The sequence below is a fragment of the Acomys russatus genome, chromosome 3 (assembly GCF_903995435.1).
Source record: "Acomys russatus chromosome 3, mAcoRus1.1, whole genome shotgun sequence".
NCBI classification, from domain to species: Eukaryota; Metazoa; Chordata; class Mammalia; order Rodentia; family Muridae; genus Acomys; species Acomys russatus.
Window position 1 is genome coordinate 5796224 of NC_067139.1, and position 17157 is coordinate 5813380.

General features: G+C 41.9%; 1 pseudogene; it reads left to right on the forward strand.

The window, feature by feature from the left end:
* The first annotated feature begins 382 nt into the window (after positions 1-382).
* On the forward strand, positions 383-7332 carry LOC127186905 (heat shock protein HSP 90-alpha-like; annotated as a pseudogene).
* The last annotated feature ends 9825 nt before the right edge of the window (positions 7333-17157 follow it).

The window sequence follows — 17157 nt, forward strand, 5'->3', positions numbered from 1 at the left end:
ATGAGCTAAACATCACTACAGTGGTAATTCTTCCTTTTATTAGGGAAAAACCCAACACATCCGTAACAGTTTCATTTTTCCTTCACATTCTATGGTTTTTTTCTTGCAGACTTGTAGCTAAAGAACCATGACTTTGGTACAGGCTTCCCAGAGGACAGCATGGCCAGTTAACCATCTGTTTATCTCATATTCAGACTGCTGGGTCCTATCACATGATTAGTACTTAAGATCACTAAGAGACTACGAGAGAGGGAAGAAAGGAGATGATGAATTTAATAAACTCCCCAGCGATTGATTCTGTTACAGTGTAGGGATCCTGACCAGGTTCATTTTCCCTTCCAATTAAAGAATTAGAAGGCAGGAAAAAAATCTGAGACCCGGGATGCAGGAAGAGGTAAACACCTCTACCACAAGTGAAGAAGCAGGGGGCGGGCGGGGGGAGACAGAGACAGAGACAGAGGCAGAGGCAGAGGCAGAGGCAGAGGCAGAGAAGAGAACACAAAGCACACAGAGACTTCCTGAAGAGCAGAGGGACTGAAGTCTAGTAGCTTCTAGAGGGCACATGGGGAGGGTGACATAAGTGTGGTGCTACAGGACAGGTCCTTTCCCCCTCATTGTATAGGTTGCTTGGCTTAAGCAGGGAAAGGGGACCTGATAGCTCACACCTTATATTAAACATGTTTTTAGGGGGCAGGACAGGAGTCCTTCCCTTAATTTAGGGCTGATCAGCTTAGACAAGTGGTTCTCAACGTGTGGGTCATGACCCCACTGGAGGTTGAATAATGGTTTCACACTGGTCATCTAAGACTATCGGCAAAACACAACTATTTACATTATGATTTGTGACTGTAGCAAAATTACAGTTATGACGTAGCATAAAAAATAACCTTATGACTGGGGTAACCGGATGAGGAACTGTTTAAGGGGTCGTAGCACTAGGAAGGTAGGAACCACTGACTTAGACAATAAGAGAGAGCTAAGAGGCCCATAGCTTCCTGTAGATATGTCCAGAGCCAGCATTAAGCGTATCTGACCAGCTGTACTCTCATCCCTGTTCTTTCTCTAAGTTTGCAACAACTTGTTATTTCATCCCTGTGCTCCGTCGGATGCATCTCTCTTTCACAGACTTCAAAAAATGTTCTTTTACTTGGCAGCTATGTCTTCCAGAAGGAACACGATGCCAGTGCCATGTGTGAAATAATTCCCCTCAAGTTGATGGTCAGGATGGCCTCATAGATCACCAAATCGACATAGGCTATTGCTATTGCTTTCTTGGTTGCCCACCAGAATTTGATGGTAAGACTCTGTGGATGAATATATCACATATTTTGGTTATAGGACTTGGAAAAATCAAGATGGTACTAGCCTGGAAACTTTCTCCCTTTTATTTAGCTTTCATAGTATCAGAAGGTACTTTACAGGATGCTGGGGGAGGTGTTGTTGTCTTACCTGGATATGGATGCTATGAGCTACAATAATGACTGCTGGCGAACTATCTGCCCGTGGGTGCAATACAAGAGTGAGAGTTACCAAGATAACCAGTCACTCTCTGATTGGATTGCAGACCCTCTCCACAGGGGCAGTTACTTCATGTCTGGCACTATAAGTCTAGCCAAGAAGCTATGGCTGGAGAGCTCATGTGTCCTAGAGGTGAACCTGCTATTTCTATTTCTCTAAATGGACTGAGTATCAAACTACCTTTGAAATGCATATTTCTGTACCCATAGTTTAGTGCAGTTCTCAGTCTGCATTGAAGAAGTGTCTTTGTGCATTGGATGATGGTTAATGCCAAAATTCACAGATGGTCAAAGTACAGAGGATAAGTTTCTGTAGAGTGCTCTTCCATAGATGTGACATCTGTGTCCACAACCCTTGGCACCAAGGCTTAGCGTCAGTAGTGGAAGAGAAGGCAGGAAGAGTGTAAGCGTTAGAGGCTGAGAACCAGAGTGAGACAATGTCTTCTGGATATTGCAAAACTGCTGATGTCATGAACCCCCAGAAGCTACAAGGTGGCTTCACGTGATCAGGTATGAATGGAGGTGGATTCATGAGTTTCAAATAAAGTTATTTGGTTTTTCTTCTATCACTATGAGCTTCCTCTCCAGTCAGAGTCATGGAAAAGCATCTCTCAATTCATCTTGTCATGATTTGACAGTATACTGTCTTTGCACTGGGCTGAAGCATCTTGAGAAAGGTGACTTCCCTCTACTTGTTTCTTTTCCTAATAGGCACACCCTCACAGGGTGCCGTGCCCTGTGAACAGGATACCTGTAAGTGTTAGCTTGGATATACATATCCACAGAAAAGCACAGCCGAATAAGAAAGCTGGAGTGTCCTTTCAGCACAACACCCTACAGTCTTTCAGTGTTTTGCATCAGCTGGTTTTAGACTTGAAACCTTATTTTTCCTTTTACTTCATTTGATTTGGGCAACCACACAAGACTGATAAGATAGTTTTCTTTCATCAGATTAAAAAATATTTTAATTTATTATTCAAAGAATAGTATCCTTCTTCCAGCTGAATTCTCAGTACCATTTATTACTGTGCTTTTATTTTCCTCATCCAAGTTATAAATAAAAGTTCTGGACAGTGCATTGTATATGACATTTATCTTAACCTCCGTGTGACTAAAGATGTTTTCTCAACTGAATTGTGAAATTCTCAAGACAGACAACATGTATATCATGCATGCCTCTTTAATAATCCCTTAATTTCCCCCTTGTTCATTAAATAATAGGAAAAGTTCTGTCATCCTGGATAGTGGTATCAAGAAGCTGGTTTGGAATTCAAGTGTCTAGGAACAGATTGCCATGCCCTGTGTTGGGGTCAGTTGAGTTTAGTTTTTCAAATACTCCAAGCATATATAGAACATTTTCTCACAAGCAAAATTTCAGAAATCGTAGTATGTCTTCCACAGAAAAACATAAACCAGCAACATCAGTTGAGATTTATTTTGACACACGGTTTCACAGGGGTTGGTCCATGTTTGTTTGATCACATGTGCTTGATCAGGACGTCATAGCAGCAGAAGAGTGGCAATGCAGAGCTATTTACTTGCGGTTGCCCAGGAAACAAAGATGGCAACAGAAAGCAGCCAAGGACAATGTGCCTGCCCCCAGTGATCTATCTGCTCTTGCTAGGCCAACCTCGTCAAACATTCAGAATGTTTTAGAATGGAGCTACCAACTGAGGACAAACTATTCATCTCATGAGACAGGGGAGCATGTGTGTTGGGGGTTGGGTGGTGGTGGTTTCAGATTCAAACTATTACAGCCATAGAATTGTTTTAAGAAAATAAAATAGTATGTATAGATGCTTAGTATATTATATTTAACACTGTAACTGCTTAAGCTTTAGAGGAATACTGTATAGCAAGTATTATCTAAAGGAAAAGAAGGTGGCACCCACCTTTAATTCCAGCACTCAGGAGGCAAGGGCAGGTGGATCTCTGAATTCAAGAGGATGGCCTGGTCTACAGAGTGAGTTCCAGGATTGCCAGAGCTACCAGAGCTACAAATAGAAGCCCTGTCTCAAAAAAAAAAAAAAAAAAAAAAAAAAAAAAAAAAAAAAAAAAAAAAAAAAGAAGAAGAAGAAGAAGAAAGAAAGAAAGAATGAATGAAAGAAAGAAGAAGGAATTTTACTTTCTCACAATTCTGGAAGCCAAATAAACATCAAAGTGTCTTGAAAGTTGGTTTCATTTGTCACCCTTCTCCTCTGTCTACAATGGCTATTTTCTACCCTGGGTCCTTTTTCTCTTGTGCCTATATTGTATCCTCTTTTTCCTATAAGGACAATAATTATATTACATTAGGGCCCATTCTATTAAATTAATTTAGAGTTAGGAACCTCTTTGAGACCCTATCTTTAAATATGTCATATATTTAGGTAGTAGGAGTTACTACTCACCTGAATAGTTATGTGGAGGTGGGTGCAGTTTGGTAAAAAAGAGTCAGCAGTGGGCATTACAGATATTATAAACAATATGTCATAGAAAATGGGGAACCACTATATCACTTTATGAAGTCTAGGTGAGACACACCCTTTCTTTTGTCTGGTGTGTTTGATAAGTTATTGGGTCCTGGTTTCCCTGATAAGGTGTGCCCCTATAGTTTCAGTTCTTTCTGATAAACTTACCGGGTAGTTCCCTGTCTACTCTCAGGAATTAGTTATTTTTCTGTCTATGGTGGGTGCTGCCTGGCAGATGGTGTAGTGTCTGGGTTGTAAAACAGAGTCTTCTAGGGCAAGGCACAGCTTGAGAAAACCACTGTCTCATGGACATATTGAACATAACGTGATCTCAACGGCTGCCACAGAGCACTATGTTTAAAATAAGGGCTCCCATCTGACATCCAGCACAGAGCCCACGGTGCAGCTTGCTGGGGCCGAGCTGCCCATCTCAGGAGCAGCTGCTGGTGTGTAAATGTGAGCAAGTGGTGCTCCTGAAAGGCAGTGGGACTCAAAGAGATTGTCTCACACTGCACAGGCTGCTTGCTATGATAGCTGCCTACCAGCAAGCACAGCACTCTCTCACACAACAGGCATAGAAACCCCATATGCCAAAAGGACAGTGCTAAATATGTTCATTAAGGATCAAAACATTAATGTAATATTTTTCTACTTTTAACATTTTGTGTACAAACATGCTAGCTTCCTTTATGGTGGAGATTCTCCTGGGTATAAAGGATTACTATTTGGGTAGCTGGAGCGGCAGTTTTTATATCCCTGTCTTTCTCTGTGTAAAATGAAAACCATTGATGTTTGTACAGGGTGACAATAAACATGAAAAATATTGCTTTCTGCCCTCATGAGGCAAGCTGGAAGGCTCCCAGAAGCAGGATCAAGTCCAGCAAAACACGTTAGATTGGTAATTCAGTTAGAACCTGTCCTCCCCCACCCTGCCCCTCTCAGTTAATAACTGGGGTTGGCTATGAATATTTGGGGCCATCCAAAAGAAACCAGGGACTGAGCAGTGGTGATCAGGGCAGTTCCTTATAGGAAAGCTGTTTTTCTTTCCATTATTGAACTAAAACTTCATTCTTTCAGGTACAGTTGGAAGCTGGAGTGTCTGTGTTCTTTGAATTAACCCCGTGGTTAGACTGTAGTTCTGTGGCACTTAGGCCAATTGGCAGGATTTTGAAAAAAGGTAAGGCTGCAGGAAATGAAAATGATGTAGATTAAACCACCAACTAATGGTTTGCTGGGCTTTCGTTGTCCTCGTCATCGTTGCTGTTGTTTGTTTTTTGAGACAAGGTTTCTCTGTGTAGTCTTGGCTGCCCAAACTCACAGAGATCTGCCTGTCTCTGCTGAGATTAAAGGTGTGTAAAACCACAGCACACCCCGATCTTTTTCTTTAAAAAATATTTCCCCTTCATGAGGAGGCCTGATGGCACTCAAAGAAAGAATAAGCAGGCTACCAAGATGGGACTTGATAGCCTATGACCACATAGTGGGGGAAGAGGTTCCCCAGTCTTAGACCTAGGAGAGGGGGAATAGGGTGAAAGCTGGAGGAAGGGAGGAATGGGAGGATACAAGTGATGGGATAACAATTGCGTTGTAATCTGAATAAATTAATAAAATTAAAAAGTTTTCCTGTTAATATCAGCTAGAACAATGATTGATCTTTAAAACTCGATGGCTGCACCGTGATGACATTGAGAGGGCATTGTATCAGAAGTGAAAAGTAAAAATATTTGGTCATTTAAATTTTTCCACAAAATTACAGTCTTGAATAAAGGTGATGTTAAAAAAATATATTTGGTAAATATTATCTTGACTATAACAGTTATATTTGTTATGAACAAATAAAATTATCATGTTTGCATGACTGGAATATATGACTGCCCTAGTAACAATAAATGTTTTCATGTGTTTTTGTCCTGGTAAAATTATTATACTAGATGACAACTTTTATGATTTAGAAAATGCCCAAACAATGAGCTTGGGTTAGTCGCTGAGTCACTAAGCATTGGCTAACAAGGGCATGAAATAAAAGAATACTTAACTGCCATCATCAGGAACGACGAGAAAAGCACAAAAGTGTGAGCTCCAAGGAGAGAAGAAAAGGAGCTTGTGGAAGTGGATGGCCAAGCAATAGGAAACAGTGTCCAAGGGACTCTTTGGAAGTTTTCTTGTGGCTCTTCAAAGGCTGTCTGGGCTGTCAAGTACCTCTGTCTCCTTAAATGTGCAGTAAGACCTTGCATAACTTTGAAAATAATGAAGGGGATTCGAGCACATGTGTCAATCAGCCTCATAAATGGATGCTAAGGAAGAACACTGTGTACCAACAAGGAGATCATCAACAGTGCTTGAAAGGTGTGGCTGGCGGTAATTGAGAATATAAGCTCCGTTAAGAACTCACAGTGCTCTGCCAGTTCAGTAAATAGTTCTAAGCATTTCTTGACCAAATTCTTTCCAGTAACTTTCAGAATCTTGCTGGCAGAAAATAAATAAAACTACAAAAAGTTTTATGAGAAGTTCTTAAAAAAAAAAAAAAAAGTATAAAGCTTGGAATTCATGAAGACTCTCATAATCGGAAGAAGTTTTCTGAGCTGTTGCGATACTGCACATCTGTTTCTGGGGATGAGATGTTTCTCTCCAGGACTACTCCACCAGAATGAAGGAAGACCAGAGACACATTTATTTTATCATGGGTGAGACCAAGGACCAGGTCGCTGACTCAGCCTTCATGGACTGTCTCCGAAAGCACAGCTTAGAAGTAATCTATGTGATTGAGCCCATTGATGAGCATTGTGGGCCACAGCTGAAGGAATTTGAAGGCAAGACCTAGTCTCAGTAGCCAGAGGATCGGAACTTCCAGAAGATGAAGAGGAGAAAAAGAAATGGGAAGAGAAAAAAAGACAAAATTTGAAATCCTTTGCAAATTTATAAAAGATATTTTGGGAGAAACGGTTGAAAAGGTAAAGTGTCAAAGCGATTGGTGAGATCCCCAATGCTGTATCGTCACCAGCACAGATGGGTGGCCAGCAAACATGGAGAGACTCATGAACGCTCAAACCCTCAGAGACAATATAACAATGGGTTGCATGGCAGCAAGGAAACACCTGGAGATAAGCCCTGGCCATTCCATTATTGAAACCTTAAGGCGAAGAGCAGAGGCTGACAAGAATGACAAGTCTGTGAAGGATCTGGTCATCTTGTGGTGTGAAACTGCATTCCTCTCTTCTGGCAACAGGATCTACATGATGATCAAGCTTGCTCTAGGTATTGATGAGGAAGACCCAACTGTGGATGGTAGCACTGCTGCTGAGACTGAAGAGATGCCGCCCCTAGAAGGAGATGACGTCTCATCACTCACAGAAGAAGTAAACTAAGCGTCACCAGGAGAACTGTGTGTTTGACATGCACCGTCATTCCTTTTGATAATATATTTTCCAGAATTTTTGTTTATTTTGTTCATGTTTAAACCTTCTGTGTGGAATGAAAGCTAAGGGAAGATAAAAACATCCTTTCTATTTGTGATACTGTAGGTTTGATTCAACAGGTTGGTAGAACGTTTGTTGTAAGGCATAATGTAACTGTACTGTTAACTTTGTGGTCTGAAGTGTTTAGATGTTAAGCTTGGTTGCTTAGTAGAGGAAATCATTTGTCAATTAACTGTGCTGAGATAAGCATGTTGAGAAAGGACAAAAACTAAGATGGCTTAAGTTTCATCTTACAATAGTTCCATCCCCCCCCCCCAATAGTAATTTTGCATGTACTAGTCTTAGAAGTAAGAACACAAGTCAAAAAACTTGACAGGAATTTCCCTTGGGCTCGGTTTCCAACGTACCGAGAGGAAAACTTAAGCTACTTCCTTAGGTCTTGTAACTCAGCAAGGCTTGTGAATGGAAATATTGTGCCCAATCATATTCAGCTTTTAAAGGTAAATACAGATGAGATGAAAAGAAAAAAAAAAAGAATTCAGAGTGCTTAGGTTAATGCAGGCATTTATTTTAGTGCTTCTCAGTTATTAGTGATTCCTCTGTTGAGAATTCTCTGTTTAGATCTGTACCTTATTTTTTAAATTGGGTTATTTGGTTTATTGCTGTTTAATTTCTTGAGTTCTTTATATAATTTGGATTTCAGACCTCTGTTGGATGCAGGGTTGATGAGGATCTTTTTCCATTCTATAGGTTGCTGTTTTGTCCTATTGACAGTGTCCTTTACTTTATAGAAACTTTTTTGTTTTATGAGGTCCCATTTATTAATTGTTGATCTTAGAGCTTGGGTTCTTGGTGTTCTGTTCAGGAAGTTGTCTCCTGTGCTAATGAGTTTAAAGCTATTCCTGACTTTCCCTTCTATTAGATTTAGTGTATCTGGCTTTATGTTGAGGTCTTTGATACACTTGGAGTTGAGTTATGTGCAGGGTGATAAGAGTCATCCTGACTGAGGTAACCCAGATCCAGAAAGTCACACATAGTATGTACTCACTTTTAAGTGGACATTAGCCATAATGTCAAGAATAACCATACTACAGCCAACAGCCCCAAAGATGCCAAAGAGGGCCCAAAGGAGGATGCTTGAATCTCACGGAGAAGAGGAAATAAAAAAGTCATCTGAAGTAGATAGAGGTAAAAAGCTGTGTGGGAGAGGGGGTGGGGAGGGTAACAAGACAGGGATCCAGTGTGGTGAGAGTGGGGGTGGGTGGGGGTGGGGGTCTAGAGAGAAAATTCTGTGGGGGGACATCTCTGGGACAAGGGGGCCCCTGGGAGTCTTTGGGGGTGACCCTAACTGAGAGCTCTAACAATGGAGGACATGGAGCCTGAACTCAACACCTCTTGTAGCCAGGTGAGACTTCCACTAGAGGGAGGGTCACACCAACCCACCCATAAAACCTTCGACCTTAAATTTGTCCTCCCTACAAGAAGTGAGGGATAAAGATGGAGGAGAGATTGATTAAATAGCAAACCAATGATTGGCCCAACTTGAGACCCACCCCATGAGAGAGAACCTATCCCTGTCTCTATTAATGATACTCTGCTATGCTTGCAGACAGGAACCTAGCATAGCTGTCTTCTGAGAGGCTCCACCCCGCAGCTGATGGAAGCAGATGCAGAGACCCACAGCTGAACAATAAATAGGCTAAGCTAGGGAAGTTTTGTGGAAGAGTGGGAGGAAGGACTGAGGGAACCTGGGGGGTCAAGGACACCTCAAAAAGACCTACAGAGTAAACTAACCTGGGCCCATGGGGGCTCACAGAGACTGACTCACCAATCAAAGAGCTTGCATGAACCAGATCTACACTCCCTACACATATGTAGCAGATGTGCAGCTTGGTCCTCATGTGGGTCTTCTCATAATGGGAATAAGAGTTGTCTCTGACTCTGTTGCCTGACTTTGGATCCCTTTCGCCTAACTGAGCTGCCTTGTCTGGCTTCAGTTGGAGAGGATGAGCTTGGTCCTGCTGTGGCTTGAGGCACCAGGGTGAGTTGGTCCCCCTTAGGGAACCTCCCTTTCTCTGAGGAAAGGATAGAAGGGGAGGAGGGGTGTGAGGGTAGAGCTGGGAGTAGAGGAGGGAGGGGACAGGGATCAGACTGTAACATGATTAACTAAATAAAGTAAAATAAAATAATTGAAGACAAAAGTCAGGACTAGTGGTGAGACAGAGGGGAAAGCTCAGGGCAGGCTAGAGGGAACTGACTGAGCTGAGTAGATGCCGCCTAGGCCTGCAGGTGCTCACTGTCAGCCTGGTGGTTTGAGTGCCCTGGCTTAGTTAGTCTCTGATGCGTAGGCTTGGTGTCTAAAGGACCCATCCCACAGATCCAGCAGTCATGGGATCCTCAGTCATTCTAGCTTCTGGTTAATTCACCAAATCAACATCCAAGATTTTCTGGAAGATTTGAAAGGACATGACATAGGAAGAAAGAGAGGGATTCATTTCGAACTTAGCAAACAAACTACTGCTGCTTTTTGTTTGTTTGGTTTAGGAGGTCCTTTTGTGGTTTAGAGTTTATACAAACTGCGATGAAAATACCCAGGTTGCTAGGCTGTGTGTGAGGGTGCCTTAGTCAGGGACTCTATTGCTGTGATGAAACACCATGACCAAAGCAACTTGCGGAGAGTTTATTTCAGCTTACACTTCCAGGTTATAGTCCATCAAGAAAGGAAATTAGGACAGTGGCTCAAACACAGCAAGAACCCGGAGGCAAGCCATGGAGGGGCGCTATTTACTGCCTCGCTCCTCATGTCTTTGTCAGCATACTTTCTTATAGAACCCAGGACCACCAGCCCAGGCATGGCATCACCCACAATGGGCTGGGCCCTCCCCCATCAATCACTAATTAAGAAAGTGCCTTACGGTGGATCTCATGGAGGCATTTTCTCAACTGAGGCTCCCTCCTCACAGATAGCTCTAGCTTGTGTCAAGCTGACAGAAAACTTTCCAGTACAGAGGGTGAAATAAACTATATCTGTGGTGCAGCACTGTGGTCAGTATTTGCCACCACAGCTGATTTTCCCCTCCTTTTTTAATTTTCTAGTATCATCTTCTTTCTCCTTTTTTTTTAATTCTACGAAACCATACAGAGATCACAAAATCAGACCTACCTTCTTTCTTTGTCCCATCTTCCCTTGAATTCTGCACAGAGATGATAAAATTAGACCTACCAAGGCCTTCAAAGACGTCAGCTTTTCCAAGCGCAGGTCGACCTTACCACAGGGGCCTTCAGATGCATTAAGTTCCTGGCTTCTTCCCACGCTATCTCAGAAAGGGTGATGCCCCTTACCCACATGGACGTAAGCAGAGGGGATTGGAAGCCTGAGTCAGGGTCCCTAGGGGAAGACGAGTGGAAACCTCATAAAACAAATTCAAAGCATGTGTTTTGTATAACACTGACAATCACAAGATCAGACAGTCAGCTGTTTCCACAGATGACTGGGGTCTTTACCCCGCCACTGTTCAAGACCTTTCACAGATGACTCATTTCCTTTATAGCCAATCTCTGTCAGTCACCAAGGTGATAAGGATGTGCAACAACCTCTTTAAAATAGTTCTGGGAGGTCCACGAAAATCATGTACCTATTCGTGCCACCAAAACAGTGCATCATTTATTTTATAAGCCAACAGGAGAGGTGATCACAGAGCAGGAAGGTATCTGGATATGAGTGGTGGCTGAAACCACACAGAAGAATGGCCTTAGACAAGGCACAAGACTGGAAATCTGAGAAAATCACTTAGAGGATGGAAAGCAACACATAAGAAGAAAATGGTGCTGAAAAGGTGTAGGCAGAGGGACAGGGATGTGGGGAAGAAGTGGTGTTTTTTTGTTTTTGTTTTTACAGTTGCAGGAAATTCATAAAGAATAAATAGTATAAGTAAATATTTATACATAATTAAGTTGGCTGATAAAAATGTTGCTTAAACAACTTTTCTAATTCTTTTTATATTATGTTTCTTTTTTAACATATACATTTATATTATGTCACAAGTATATATATTCTAGGTCTAATAGATATGATTCTATTGATATATGAGGTAAAACAGTTAAATAAGGTCTTCAAAAACCTCAGAGACCTACAGAATATGGCATTTAAAGATGTTTTTATTATTCTAAAGTTTCTTTGACAACAACGCAAGTTAAATCCTGGCAGCACCCAGCTTACCTCAAAGAAGAAGATGAGCATCAAAGAACCTCCTAATGGAGTTGGCTTCAAATGTGGCAAACCAGCCACTGGGCAAAATGTCTTCGTTTCTTCCACAGGCAGAATTCTGCCTAAAAATGGGCATGTTTAGATGCAGGCAGGGTCAATGGCCAAACTCTGCCAAGACAGGGTAAGCAAGTCCTTAATAGTTCCTGCCTTGCAAATATGTCTGTCAGAGATATTCAGCTAGAAGGCTGAAGACGATGCTGCAACATTATAGAGAGTGTTGGGTGACTGTTCAGGCTGTACACTATCTCAGTCTTTTTGTTTGTTTGTTTGTTTTGTTTTTTTGTTTGTTTTTTTCCATTTTGGAAGCTGCTAACCTGAAATCCAGGTTCACTGAAGTATTTAAGTTTTATCTCTTCTCAAGTCTCTGATGGGTTTGAAGACCAGATAGCTTAGTTTGCCAATTAAGCTTAGTAGGTTAGGGTTTAAGATGTTTTTAGATCAAGATAGATGTTTTAAGTCAGTAGAGATGAGATATGATAGATATTAATCTCCATTCAGAAAGTTAGACCCAACTAGATAGGAAAGATGTTTACTTTACGTTTGCCAAATACAAATAGCCAAATCACTATGAATGTAGCATTGATATAATTCCTGATTGTGTTGCGGTTCTTCCTGCTGTAAGAAGTGTTGTTTTAAAAGAATCACTACCAGGATCCTGAAGACCTCAGAGAGGGCAGAGGCTCACGGTGGACTGACGTTAAGGCGGGCGAGACACAGAAGCCCTTCATGGCTCCAGTCTCTAAACTGAAGATTAATCCTGTTATGGTGCCAAGTGGCCTGCAGCTCACCTCACACCATTTTTCTGTTTTTCTCTTACGCATGCTCTGGCTTTCTTCCCATTTCTCTAACACCATGGTACTTCTCCTAGCTCAGAACCTTTGTTCCTATGTTCCTCTTCTTAGAATACTCTTTACCAGGTCACTTTATTCACCTTTCTAGTCTTCGATAGAGCACCATGTGTGCAAGCCTCCCCTCAGCAATCTGGACCAGATCATCAGCATCCTTATGAATGTGCTTTTATACAATTTGATTTAGTGTAAATATTAATCTCAACTGTGATTGCTGTTGAAGAATTTCCTTTAATGGTGAATTATCTTTTATGATGGCAAAACAATCTGACATGCAGTCTTCTACCCCAGCCTCCAGGCAGCTGCTGCTGAAACAGTAAGGTGCATTGCCTGTCCACTGACGCCACAGGAGTCCTTGATTTTCAGAATGAAGTACCCACTTTGTGAAAAGCTTACAGAATGCATTCAGTCAAGGGGACCCATGACGCATTTGTTTAAAAGGTCAACAATTTGGACTTTAAAAAGCCATCCAGACAAATCAAACTCCACTTAAAAAATTAGAGAATTTTAGAGCAGTCAGAAGATAGAATTTGCCACACCAAAATCAAATTGTAATTATATATTCATTTGTGCTGTCTGATAAGAATGTCTCGGTCTCAGGAATGTGAAATTTATGAAAGTAGGACTCTTTAGCATAGCCATCTGGATTTTAACTTTAGTTTTTGACAAGTTGTCAAAAAAAAAAACCTGCATACAAATCTTGAAGGGTGCTTTTCAGTTTAACTTTTTTTTTTTGTTTGCTTGTTTTTGAGACAGTGTCTCATGTAGATCAAGACAGCCTTGAACTCCTGATCTTCTTGCTACCATCTCTGAAGTGCTGGAATTGCATGTGTGAAGGAAATTACAGTCCTGTGTATAGACTTCCTTTTCAACGCTATCCCTCCTCCCCCACTGCTTTACTTTTGCTATGGTCACAAGACCTCTGTGTTCATTGGGCCGGTAGGTGGGAAGGACTTGAAAGCTCCAGTCACCTAATTCATAGCTCAGATAACATAAGAATGATAAAGTCTATCATGAAATTCTGCTTCATCCCTCATGCCTTGGGTCCCAGAATCCTGGCTTGGCGTGGCTAGGAAAACAAGAAAGGACAGATACACAGACACACATACAGTTTAACTAGATTCAGGAGGGGTGGTCTAACCACTTAGGATTCCACAGAGACTTGGAACCTCGGCATGCTTATTAGACTCAGAGGGAGAGGGTAGTAGTCTGCCTTGAGGGTCTCTGCAGGTGATCAGTTTCAGGATTGAGAAGGAAGCTGCAGTGGCCAGTCTTTGCACACACTAATCAGTCGTTCACACAAAGCATACTCGAACTCCCAAGGGAAGTGTTGCCATTCCTTTTGAGCCTGCCTTATGTGAGTAACAGCTTTGCCGTTTTACCAAAGGCCAATTGCTCTTGGAGCAGATATTTGCACCAGATGCAGATTCCTGCCATAAATGACCAATCAATAGATAGATATAAGAGCTGAGATGATAACTCAGTTGGTAAAGTGATGCCTTGCAAGCATAAAGCCCTGTGTTTCTTGCCTAGAGCCCACATTAAAAACAAATTTACACACACACACACACACACCTGGACAGTTAAGGGAGCTTTTTGACTTGGTGCCTAATGCTGCATTTCCTGATCCTGGCCAATCAGACCACTACCACCTGCAGGAAGAGGAACATCCCAGAAGATTCAGCTAGGCCTCTGGGTCAGGCAGAATTCAATAACCTCAGAAATCTTTCTCTAGCCTATGGACACCCACTAAGGCAGGAATAACCACGGGCTTCCTTTGATCTACCAGGTGGCCTGCCCCAGAATGTCTCTGGGTACCTCAGTCTGTCCTCCATTGCTCCCACTCACACCCATAAAATTGTGTCCACCCCTAGCCATATGCAGCACCACTCTCATGGGCCCTGCTATTTTTTTTTAACAAGACATGTTAAAGGCAGAGAAAATAAATTAGTTTCATCTTCAATCCTGATGGCCATCAATGACACTTGTTTGTGTGACTTCCTGTACTCTTGTTTTAATTTCTACAACCACCTATAAAACAGGCACTATTGTTATTGTGCTCATCTCAAAGGTTAGAAGACTACAGGATGCATCAAATGCTCCTGATTTGTGATAATAACTGAAAACTTTCAACTATGATTTTATTTACTATTAGTGTATTACTATTAGTGCATAATTTAGAAAAGACATACACCAAATGAAGAAAACATTGAGTGAATACATTAAAACATAGTTATCTACAGATTATTTCAAATGAGTTGAAAATAAAGCTGGTTTTCTTTCCAGTTTTTCCTTTGCTTGATTATCAGATGTGCCAGCAGACTTCTGTTAGAGTAACACTTTCTTATATTTTCCAAACTTTAGACTCAAATGTCCATTAAATCACAAGGAAATGCCCTTAGGTCCATCAGAAGTAGAGTCTTCTGCACTATGCTTCAGCAATTTGATAACCTGAGCAGGAGCTAGCCTTGGGTGGCATCATGGAGCCCAACTCATCAAACTCATAATCATTTCATTCCCAGACTTTTCAAAGCAACAGCACAAATCAGATGCTTCCTTCCTGCTATTATACCTCCACCAGAAGCCAGTGATTGTCCTCCTTGCTGGGAGACAGTTGCATCTGGAACAAGGTGAAAGACCCTTTCATCCCCTCACCCTTTCCATTCCTCAATAGTACCCATCTTTCTGAATCAGCTCCATGTAGAGAGCTTCTGGCAGCAGCCAAGAGTGAAACAGGATAGCTCCTGGGCCACTGTCAATAGTATATGAAGTCTCCAAAAGAGGAGAGTTTTCAGGCCAAATAAGAACTCATTCACTGGGGCTAGAGAGGTGGCTCAGAGGTTAAGAGCACTGCCTACTCTTCTGGAGGGCCTGAGTACAAGTCCCAGCAACCACGTGGTGGCTCACAACCATCTATAATGTGATCTGATGCCCTCTTCTGGCCTGCAGGTGCACACACAGGCAGAGCACTGTAAATATAATAATAAATAAATAAATCTTTAAAAAAATAGGATACCTTCTTAAAAAAAAAAAAAAGAACTCACTCATTAAGAAACACTGAAACGCTCTGTATTCGTACATTTTGTGTTGCTATAAAAGCAAGAACTAAGACTAATAAGGTTCAAGAGCATGGTGCCTGCACTCTGGTAAGTGTATTACTGGCTATTTTCTGACATGATGGAGAAACAGAAAGGGAAGCAGCCAAGTGTAGAGGAGGCCAAGTAAAGAGAAAATATCGTTTTATAACAATCTTTTCTAGCAAGAATCGGTTCAGCCTCTGAAGCCAGTATTAGCTGCTTCCGAGGATATTTCCCCCACAACCTAGCTGCTTTTCATTGGGTCCTACCTTTTAACTGTCCCACTATCTCAACACTGGTGCACAAAGGAATAATCCATCACAGGTTTGGGGGAACATATTTAAAATATATCCAAGCTATATGCCTTCTAAGTTCAAGACTGTCTTCTTGAAAGAGGGGGTCCAGTCGAAGACATGCTCTGGGCCCCACAAAGCCAGAGCTCTGGGGAAGGAGGACAGAAGATAATGCAGAGAGGCCTTAAAAAGTCTGAGTGACAAATGCCACCTGGAGAATGAAAAGACGGTGATGGGTGGACTGAGCAATTAGCCCTTCTGATGAGGTGGTCAAGAAAGGCCTCTCTGAAGAGAAGCCATTGGCATCGAGGCCAGGCAGAAGACGCAGCAAGACACATTACAGAGAAGTGTCACAGAAAGGGCCTTGGTTGCAGCGAGGTCATCTCTCCTGAGGAATTGCACATGCCTCAATAGAAAGGCTTGTGGTGATACCTTCAGTCATTGTGTCCAGAAGAGTTGAGGCCAGTGTGGCCAGGTCCGATATGCTGGAACAGTAAGCAATGGGTGTGGATTTCAGTCTAAGGCCCACCAGAAGCAGAGGGTCACAAAATCTGACTTAAATTCTAGTAGCGTCCTTCTGCTTATTCTGCAGAAGCAGATGTTAAGAGACCAAGAAGAAAAGCAACAGTGGAAGACTGCTACTACTGAGGCTCAGGGAGACAATGGCCACTTGCATCCAGGTGGCCACTATAGAGTGGGGATAAAGACATAACGTATGACTAAACAGTCAGTGGGGCATGTTGATGGAGATGCTAGGGAAAGAAGGGGCAAAACAGTTAATAGAAATCCACCTTAAGTTTAGTCACAATACATGTACTTCATAGTCAAAGAACTGGACAATGATAGAAGGATAAAATCGTCTTTGTCTGTATCTATCAGGTGTGTGTGTGCGTGCGTGTGCATGTGCATGCACATGGTTACTGCTACAGGTGCAGGATGAAGCTATAGAGAAAGTGAGTGACTTTTGCTCCTGTTTCAGCTGGTGTGTGAGAGGAGCCTTGATATCACTCTAATTCCTCAGCCACTATGACAACCATTTACCACATTTAATGCAAGTCCAGTTGTAGTTTCCCAGCTAGACTTTACTTCCTCAAGGGCAAATGCCCTTTCTTTAGCATTTCTTCCATTTCTCATTGTTATTTTTACAAGTTAATGATGGATGCAGACTTTCTAGTTGAATTAACAAAACCAACACATTCTAAAAAGAAAGAGCCTGAAGAAATGTTGAGGGGTCGTAAAGAAGGTTGAGGTTTGGCTTAGTGTTTGGTCTGGTTGAAGAGTGTCACCAA